Genomic DNA, 11,416 nt, shown 5'->3' with positions numbered 1-11,416 from the left:
TATCATCACAATTTGATGACCCCTTGTCTCCCTCGGAGTGGATGAAGAAGAAGTTCCCTTGCGCTTCCTAGGCGCGGACTCGGATGATTTCTTGCCTTTTCCCTTTAGGTTCATCATTTTCAATGTGAAAAGCTAGGGTTTTTTTGGGTTGATTTTGTGATGGGGGTTTTTGAGAGATGATGATGTGAGATTTTGGGTAGATAAGATAAGGAAAATGAGGGATGGTGGGGGTGTTTATAAAGAAAAAGGGGTGGAAGACGAGCGGATAAGGGTCGGGCTCGGGCGGATACCACGAGGTTTCCAGCTAAAATGAGGGAGATCCGAGCGTCCCGTGATGGAGACGAGAGTCTTCGAGGAGCAATCCGAGCGTCTTGATAGGAGGACGCGCGGATTCTTAGTCAGGGATCTTGGTACTTTTGAGACCTGCTGGGGAGGAGCGTATCTTGCTTGAGACGAGCGTCTTATCTAGGTCGAGCGTCTTCTCATGAATTCGAGTGGATTCTCTTCCAGCGAAAAATTATTTCCAAGTCCATGCTCAGGACGAGCGTCCCAGGAGCGATACGAGTGTCTTCTCATCCGAGACGAGCGTCTCCTGTGGAATCCGAGCGTCTTCTTAGTCAGTGCTGATTAATGCTCAGGACAAGGCTCTGGATGAGCATCCTGCCCTCAGGACGAGTGTCTTGTGCCGTCTTTCTTAATCCCTTGTTCTTTCCTTCTGAATTTGTTTCCCTTGCACCCTTTTGTGATTCCTTCTTATCTTCTTTCTGAAATTATGCTCGATAAATGGGTAAGAAACCCTCTCTCACTACTCTCATGTAAGGAAATGTACGAAATACAAAATTATATACAATAATATACAAAGATTATGGGAAGGAATATTTTACAAATGGTGGTTTAAGATAGGACTCCGCCAAACTAGTTCAATTTGTTGAGATTCTTTGTCCATAAAGCTCAAGGCTCTTAGAAGGAGATCAAAAGCTTGTGAACAAGCCCCAAATAAGCATAAGTATGGTTTGCTCAAATTCAAAATAAAGCTTGGCCAAGGAGATTTGTCATTCACTCTCTTTTTCACCTTTCTCTTGGCACTTGAATATTTGCGACGCTTCAAACCAACAAGCCTATGATTCTTGTCAATGCTAGGGATGAAGTATGGCTTACTTTCGTCCGGAGATTTCCATTTACCGTCTTCTCCTTCAATTTTGGTGATGATGATAGCATTTTGGTTACTCAATCCTTCCAAAGTAGAAGGAGAATTCTCACAACGTTGATGATCGGGTTCTTTAGAAGTTGAAATTGTGGATGCCAAATTTCCACAAGTGGCTTCATTTGCAAGTTTGTTCTTGAGCTTTTCCACGAAGTATCCTTTATATAACGATTTGACTTTTTGGAGAAGGTCCACCATATCATCTTCAACAATCATAGGTTCCATGGTGGGTGTAAACTAGTCTTCATAGGCAATAGGGAAGGGGCATTCTTCTTCGTGATAAGATATCTCAAATTTCTCAAGGATAGGTTCCTGAAGTAGAGTGATCTCACGAGCTTTCTCTTCCTTATTCCATAAGTTCTTGCAAAACATGATGTTTTCATCATGGCTATATTCATAGGAATCATAAATGGGGGCTTTGCTTCTCCTCAATAATTCTTCCTCTACCATCTCAATACTCACATCAAAAGACACACCCTCATACCCCCAAAGGCTAAGAGTATTTGGCTTACTCAACCTCATATCTTTCTCATCAAATACCACACTTTCATATTCACAAGAGCTCAAAGAAATTGGCTCTCCCCACTTCTCATCTTCTTCATCAAAGGTCATTGCCTCAAATTCACATTCATGGTCAATGCTCAAGGATTGGTGGGGAGTGGTTGCTTTCATTTGGGCAATTCGAATTGCCAACTCCTCACCACGGGTAACAATGCTTTGGAGAACATTGTTCCTATTTTGGCTCTCTTCTAGAATTTGTGTGAATAAATTTTGTTGGTCTCCCATCATTTGGAGAACCATATCTTGAATGTCAAAGTTCGGCTCATCTTTTTGTTGTGGGTGAATTTGAAAGTGGTTGTATTGTGGTATTTGGAATTCATTACGAAGTGGGTATTGGGTGTGTGGTCGTTGTGGATATTGGATGTGGTGATTTTGGTGGGAAAATTTGGGGTAGTAGTTAGGATTTTCATTGTATGAGTTGTAAGGTAGGTTTTGTTGACTTGCTCCTCAAACTCCCTATACCCATTATAGTCATACTCAAAAGATCCACCACATACTCCATGTATCAAGTCTTGGGTCATCATCTTAACCAAGATAAAGATACAACTACAAACATGGAAACTAAAATAAAACGGTAAAAACGAACCTTAAGGAAGAAGTTCCCCAAGGTTAAGCCACAAATAAAAATAGACAAACAAGTAAGAACTTAATCACATAACACCGTCCCCGGCAACGGCGCTATTTTGACGTGAGCGTGTCGTTGTACGCCCAATCAAACACATTTATAATTCTCAACAAACAACTAGTTAGTGGTTAAGTAGAGGTCGATCTACGGGACGGTGTGCTTTGGGTTCCAAGTCTATCTATCTCAATTTATGCTAGTGTCACAATTGATTTGGGTTTGTAGTTGTGTTCTAAACTAATGCAAGCAAGAAAAGGTGTAGACAAATAATAAAGGATACTAGGATGTTATGGGGTCATATCGGATTCATGGGAGTTGATCATACAAACATGTTCTCAGTTAAATAAAAAGCACTTATTATTGTGATGAGATCGAGTTGGTATATATCTTACAATTCCTAAGAAGGTTTGGGTCCCGGAGCCGAATCGATTAGATTGTACAACACCTACAAGTCGACTTAATCCTTCCTATTCAACTCTATGCATGGTCTAATGAGGTTCCAGTTGGTTTATATCTTACAAGCCTCATTGAAGAGATAGGTGATGGGTAAAAATTCAAGGATTCATAGCCTCACATTTCATCAAACATAACATGTGCATAAGTTGAAATCATAACAAGCAAGCAATTTAATTATGAAGACATATTTGATTAAGCATGAATCATTCCCCATGTTTATTTCCCCTAATTCCCCATTAATCCTAGCTAAGTAACTACTCACTCATTATCATGGGAAATATGTCATTAATGGTGTCAATCATCACAACAAGCATAAACATGATAAGAGAATGAGGAAATAAACAATAAAGAGTAAAAAGTAAAGAGATTATACCAAACTTAAGATGATACAAATAATAAAGCAAAGAATAATAGAAGAAAACTTGATTGATTGATGAAGAGTTGTCAATTTTCCAATAATAACCCAATAATCTTCAATTACCCAATAATAATAAACTTGAACAATGATTAAGGAAAGATTAATGTGTGATTTGTGGAAAGATTAAAGAGTAATCTATTATAACATACTCCTAGTCTAATGGTTATCCACATGGCTTCCCTTTTTTGATTATTAAAAATGGGGTATATATAGTAGTACATCATTAGGTTAAGTAAGGATAGATTAGTAAATAACAATTCAAGGTTTTAAAAGTAGGGAAATGCAAGTCTTGCGAGGAGATGAGCATATCATGCTAGTGCTGCCATGAGACACTCGGATTGTGAGGGGAGACACTCGGATTGTTAGGAGAGGAGACGAGCGTCTTCTGCACTGGACGTTCGGATTGTGAGGGGAGGAGACAAGCGTCTTCTGCACGGGACGCTCGGATGGTTCTTCAGAGTGGTCCTTGCTTCACATCCTTTAGACAATGCATACTCATTGCTTTGTTGGTCATCGTTCTTGCCTTCTCTTTCATACTAGTCCATCCAATATCATCGACAAGCTTCCAAGTATGCACGGGAGACGGGAATTCCGCCTCATTATCTTCTTTCCTATAAAACATACAAAATGCACTAGGAAAGCAAAATAGAAATCATTTGACGGATAAAATGGCCATGAAATGTTATAATAGTTTACAAAATAGGCTAAATTAGGGGGCTAAATGTGCGCAAATAAGAGTCACATCAGTAGATGAGCATATTCCTAAAACAGCTTTTCGGTCACGTTATGGTCACTATGAGTACGTAGTGGTGCCTTTTGGGTTGACGAATGCACCAGCAGTTTTCATGGATCTTATTAACCGGATTTTCGGCCCGTTCTTGGATAGGTTTGTGGTCGTCTTCATTGATGACATCATGGTCTACTCTCAGACTAAGGAGGAGCATGGGGAGCATCTGTGTCACAATTTAGGTTGATGTAGAAGGTCACTAACTAAAATAGCAATGAAAATAAACAAGCAAGATGAATTAAAAGGGGTGTAAACAATTGATTAAAAAGCACTAGGGTGTCATGGGATCATAGGGTAATCATGGGAATTGATCATACAAACATGTTCTCAAATTATAAGCAAGCAATTATTGTTGTGATGGATTGAGTTGGGTTATATCTTACAATCCTAGGAAAGTTTGGGTCCCGGAGCCGAATCGATTAGATTGTACAACACCTACAAGTCGGCTTAATCTTCCCTACTTAACAACATACATGGTCTAATGAGACTCGAGTTGGGTTATGTCTTACAAGTCTCATTGAAAAGATAGGAGATGGTGGTAAATGCAAGGATTCATAGGCTTAGCATTTCATCAAATATAACATGTGCGTGAGTTGAGATCAAAACGAGCAAGCAAATAAAACATGAAAGCATATTAATTTAAGCATGAATCATTCCCCATGTTGGTTTCCCCTAATCACCCATTAACCCTAGCTAAGAGACTACTCACTCATTATCATGTTGATCATGCTAGCAAGGTTGTCAATCATACCAACAAAATGAAACATGATGAATAAATGAAAGTAATTAACAATAATTAAAAAGGGATTAAGAGAATTATACCTACTAATGATTCCAATAATAAAGCAAAGATAAAAGAAGTACTTGATGCTGGATTGAGAGGTTGTCAATCTCCCAATAATAACCCAAATAATCTTCAATTACCCAAAATAAAGGATGAACAAAAGAGAGATTAAGGAAATAAAACTTGTATTAGAACTTGATTAATTGTTGATTACAAAACTAAAGAGAGATTTGATTGATATTAACTACTCTAATTATTGATAAGAAGAACATCCTCTTCTAATTAGACTAATGGGGTATTTATAGTGGAAATTAGGGGGATGCATTAGGGTTAACTAAGGGCTAAACTAGTAATTACACTTTTTAGATTGAGCAGGGAGGAGCCGGCATTTTCCGAAGGAAGGGCTTCTTTCTTTGTAGCTTGGAGAAGACAAAAATGCGCTGTAGAGGAATCCGAGCGGATTAGGGTCGGGATGGGCGGATTCTGGCGATAGAACACGAGCGGATTCAAGAGAATCCGGGCGGATTGTGGTGGCTAAACCCGAGCGTCTTGGTGGAAAACCGCACGGATTGTGCAGGTGGAGGACGGCTGGATTGTAGACAATCCACACAGATTGTGCCTCAGCAAGACTTCTTCTTCTTTTCTTCCCTTTTCTTCATAAATTCCTTGGGGATTTCCTTGGGGACTCAAGGATCCTTTCTCAACATTGCTCATCTACTATCATATATACAAAGGCCTTCTAATCTTGTCTCTCCTTGATGCTTGGTCATTGAATTCGATCAGTTTAGTCTCGTTTTGCCATGAAAATGCAAGATTCTTACTCCTTTCCTACCAAGGGATCAAAATCTCAAAGAATATGCAAAACAAAGAACTAAAGATAATAAATGACCCAAATATGCACTAAAAAGCATGGGAACAAGGATAATTCGGGGGCTAAATATGCACTAATTATGGTCACATCAAATATCCCCAAACCGAACCTTTGCTCGTCCCGAGTAAAGAGGTGACAAAGACTAGGACCATTATTTAAACTAACCTAATAACATAGCCGATATGAGACAATTAGCGGGTTTCACTCCGCCCCTTCAACTCACAACAAGACAACCATGAGGTAGGATGCCTTCTTGCAAGGCAAGGTGGGTCTTGCCAAAATGGCGACACATCCAAACATTAAGCACACAAAATCACATAATAGATGCATCTACAAAAGAATAGCCACTTCCTCATCAAGTGGCGGAGGCACTAAAGAGGAACAAATTTAAGAGCATGTAATCCTTCACAAATACTAGTTCAACAAATTAGTAAGGCTAAGAGGATGGCACTAAATCACCTCCAAATGGTGTTAAACTAGACTACTTTCGTCCTCAATTTCCAAATGCTTTCGTCAAGAGCGATCAGATGGTGGTGGAATGATGATCCCTATGATGCTAGTAGCATATGACATGACAAGTCTCGAATTCTCTACAAAAGTAAAGGTCATGGATCGTGCCAAGCTCGACCAAGTGGCTTGACAAAAGGCTTTTTGGGAATGAAATGCTCAAATCTTTATACACAACGAGTGGATATGACTAGTATTCAAAATTGACCTCATTTCAACTTTCACATTTCAAAAATTTTAGATGGGGTTTGTCCCTTCCGGGCTAGTGTCTGATACCTGTCGAAGTGAGTATCAAAAATAATATTTATAATTTCCGAACTACTACTAGCAAGCGGTAGTAAGGGTCGAACCACAGAGAGGCGGGGGAGTTATAGTTGCTTTTATTTCAGTCTATCGGTAACAATTGTGGGGGTTTTGATATGGAAAGAATCTAAGTCTAAATGCGAAAAATAAACGAGCAAATAACAAAAATAGATGTAAACTAATGGTAAAAAGGAGCTAGGATGATCGGGTCACTGCAGCTACGATGGCACATAAGTCTAGGTAAGTCTCGAAATACAGTCGTGGGTGATGGGGAAAACAAGTCCTCTCGGTCCATGTTAATTAGTAACTACCTCTCGGCCTATGCTACTAATCCCTAAGTCTCATTAATACTAACTCTCGTTCTTGACTAATGATTCCTAATGCAAACTAAATTACATTATCTTTCGATCTAGCAATCTAGCCGTCTTAAATCGTTAATCTAAGTCCTTCCCTATCTTTCGATCTACGGGTTGGTCAAAACTAAGCATCTAACAAGTCTCCGCTAGGTCTCATTGATAGATATTGCACTTAACGATTCAAACGAAGCAAATCAAAACACGAAGTCAGTCGATCGACCAGCTACTCCAGTCGATCGACCAACCGACTCAGTCGATCGACCAGCTACTCCAGTCGATCGACCAAGCCCTAATCCGAGGGTCACCTATTCGTATGCCATCTACGCTAAGTTCGCCTACATCCTAGCAAGGGAGAAATTAGCTACTCATGTCTATGACGAAATGAACAATAAAATTAAGGCATAAAGCTACTGAATTCATGATTTAAATAATTAAACAAACAAATAACAACAAACGATAAATTCGGCCGGAGGCTAATCTATCAAATCTAACTACGAGAGGAATTAAAAGCAATAAACTGAAATTCGGAACAGAGAATACCGTATGAAATTGCAGCGAATAAAGATCCAAAAACCGAATGCCAAAGTAACTTTCTTTGAAGGAAATAATTGTAAACTAAAGAACCCTAATTACTAATCGTCTAGAACTGATAAAAACTGAATGCATAAAACTTGATGTCAGGTTACGTTATATAGCAATCTCACGTAACATTATTCCTAAACCTAATATATATTGGGCTTCCTTATTCTCGATCTTTTATTTTTCGTCGGACCGTTGTTCAGTCGATCGACCATAAGCATCAGTCGATCGACTAAGTAGCAGCGAACAGTAGCTACTGGAACCCGTGGGGTGGTCGATCGACCACCTGGACGATCGATCGACCAAGAGTGCATGCATGAATAGCATTCTCGACGATTCTCGCAGCGCACCGATCTTAAAACAGCTGCCATTTCTTCGTTACTTGGTCAAATCAAGCGTTCTACGCGGCGTTGGAAAGCTAAGAGGATAAGCTTTCCCTTCCAATTGGAATCACTTGATTATCAGCTATCGAACTCGAGATATAGCCATTTTAGCAGCCTGCAATGTCGAGAAGCACTTCTTCGCTTGTTAAACTCGTACGCACCCTTGCTTTTGCTATCTTTAGGCCTTGAAACGCGCACCAAGCTCATTCCTCGAGTCAATACTCCATGTCAAATGCAATGCTAAGTACTTAGGGACGGATTCGGCTTATTTTCCGCTGAAATCTTCATATTCCTACAAGATCACAAGAAAAGGAAGAAATACACGAAACAAGGGAAATAGTAGCATAAACTACTCAATTGAGCTCTGAAATGCGTGTGAAATGAGGTGCAAAACATCATATAATAGACACGCATCAACTTCCCCAAACCAAACCCTTGCTTGTCCCCAAGCAAGAACTAGACTCGGTCCTAAAACCTAATGGAACGAGTTCGATCTCAGAGCGAAATGCAAACTGTTAAGCCTAAACCAATTTAATGCAATAACTACCAATCAATTAGCAATATGAATCATGCAAACGAGTTATGTAGTCGTCAAAAACTGCTGAACCATCAACTATAGAGACTTATCAAATTGGACTCTCGCGGGTCGCTCAAATCACTCAATGAATACGGGTGAGTATATGTAAAAGAAAATAGAAAGAAATATTATTGTAATGACTCTCACCTAACTACGACCTATAAGAACATGCCTGCAGTCTAATATGAAAATGATCTCTACAACCGTACATATGCATTCCAACCAAACAAATGACCATGACACATGCCGAGGTAAATATGGATATGTGAGGTAATGGGTAAGAAGGGGCTAAAAAAGAATTTGGATATGAGGAATAATAAGCCAAGCTAGTAACTTCAATCCAAACTATAAGCGAATCTCAACTTCAATCTCAATGTAAATGTTACATGACGGTGCCAATTCAAGGCACAAAGCTCACAACCTCCATAAAAGTTAACTCCCCAAAGAATATAAATGATAAAATGGGAGTAGAAATCACCAACTCGTAACAAATGAAGCATGTGATTTTTCGAACTTTCTTTTTCTCGGGCTGAAGTCGATTGACCAATATGGTCAGTCGATCGACCAGCTTCTACAGCACTCGTCTCTTTTTTCTTTTCTTTCTTTTTCGAATCATTTTTCTCCTCTTTTTTTTTTCTTTTCTATTTTTTTTCTTTCTTTCCTTCCTTTTTTTCTTTCATCTTCCCAACATCATCTCAAAATGAGCATATAACCAAATCACAATAAAACATTCCCAAAAATACAAGTACTAGCTCGGATAAGGTAGGCTAATTTTTAGACTGTAGTTTATGGGACAAAAGAGGCTAAATTTGGCTATGAGGGGTTCACGGGCAAAATAAGAAAAGGGAAACCTCTACCACATGTGTCAACAAACCACAAACCGAATGCATACAGGTATTAAGCAGATTAAGTTCATATTTATGCACATTTATGTAACATGTCTCATAAGGAGTAACTACTCACATTCCTAAATGAACTGGTCATGAATGTCGCCAGTTATAAGCTCTAAACCTCAGAAAATATAAGTAGTTTGCCAAAAATCTAAGTCAAGTCTCAAGTTCAGCAAGAAATTTAACGAAAACTCGTAGACTATGCATATATGATTCTACTAATAACATGTCAATTAGCAAGGCTCAGGCGAAAACAGTTGCAAATGCTAAATCATCATGGAAATACTACCATTCCGACTCGACCTATATGCTAAAATAAACGTGCAATTTTTGAAATTTTTGAAATTTTTCAATTTTTTTGGAATTCTTGTATCTATATGGAAATGAAAAAACAATGCAAGGCAATAATGTAAATGTGAATGCAAGCAAATGAAATGCGACGCAAGACCCTTCCCCAAACCAAATCGCACAATGTCCCCATTGTGCAAAATCATGTAATGAAAGAAAAGAGAAACGGGAATTTGCGAAATAAATAAATATGACATGAAATAAAGACTCGGAAACTTACAAGACTTTAAGCGCAGCAAAAGGAAACCTCCCCAAACCAGCGTGAGCTAGGAGGTTTCAGTAGCTAGCAGTGCTACCAATAAGTACCTGAAAAGACAAACAAAAGATACCGCGTGTAAAACGAGAAAACAATTATGAACGGTAAAAATTATGTGCAAAAATGAAAAACAGAAGAAATCAGAAATAAGACGGAAAATAAAGTGGAGGGAAGACTCCCTTAATTCCGCAAAACGATCAAACACAGCAGGGGAATGATCGAAAATAGGTACAGCAGCGAACATGGTCGATCGACCACATCACCCAGTCGATCGACCCGGTGAACAGGAACAGAAGCTCCTGGAGATCGCAGCTCAGTCGATCGACCATACTAGCCAGTCGATCGACTAGAATAACTGTGTAACTTTCTGATTTCGTCTAATTAGCTCAATAAAGAGAGCTAATATGGTCTTCAACCTGCAAAAGCACATAATAACGCGCCCAAAATTGCGCAAACCCAAAGTAATAGTCTAAAGTATTAAAATCCTAAACAAACCAATCAAAATGCGAAGTCTCGCGCACACAAAAGCAATAAAAAGAGTCTAACAAAAGCAATAAATTGTCTTAAAAGGGGTCTAAGAAACGCATGGGTCAACGGAAACTACGGAAAATCTCCGACCAAGGCTTCTGTCTACATGAAGTAGCTTCCGCAGTGCTCATCTCGTGTTGGACTCCACTCTACTCCGCCTGGAATACTCAACAGATCATCTCTAGCATCTTCCCAAGCATGCCCATCATCTTCTAGCTCCTCACACTCAAGATCCGACTCCGGAATTTTGACTGGCTCCTTCTTCTTGGGCTCCTCGTCTGGCTCCTCGTCCGTACCATAACTAAGACATCCTAGACCGCCTCTTTGAACAATGGGCTCCTTCACAGCTGGAGCGATTAGCGGTTCCTCGTTCCCCAAACCATTTCCTGCAATACTCAAAACAGAAGAATCTTCCTCCAATTTGCTCCCAATCTGGGGCGGAGGTGTCATAACAGGAATGGGTACAGGCAAGGGAGTAGGAGTGTCAGTAATGACAACATAAGACTTACGAGTAGAAATCGCATTACAAGTCACAGGACACATAGCATCTTTCTTCCTATAAGTCTGGGCAAAACTAATGGACTGCTTCCCTACTTTAAAGGTCAATGTCCCTGAGCCAACATCAATAACTGCACCGGCAGTGTGCAGAAAGGGTCTACCCAAAATGATAGGGATATGGGTATCCTCGGGTATGTCCAACACAATAAAGTCAACTGGGAAGAAGAATTTTCCTATTTGCACAGGAATATCCTCTAGGACTCCTACGGGTGGACCGCAGAACGATCAACCCTTTTGCATTGTCATATTAGTGACCGCAAATCTAGTCAATCCTAATCTCCTAGCCGACTCAAAGGCATGACACTAATACTAGCCCCTAAATCACATAATGCCTTCTCAATTGAGAAGGTACCAATATTACAAGGGACTGAAAAACTACCCGGCCGCCTAACTTGTGTGGGGCGGTGTGAGTCAAATAAGAGCTAGAT

The sequence above is a fragment of the Silene latifolia genome, chromosome 10 (genome assembly GCF_048544455.1).
Source record: "Silene latifolia isolate original U9 population chromosome 10, ASM4854445v1, whole genome shotgun sequence".
NCBI lineage: Eukaryota > Viridiplantae > Streptophyta > Magnoliopsida > Caryophyllales > Caryophyllaceae > Silene > Silene latifolia.
Note: the sequence above shows the minus strand (reverse complement) of the source record.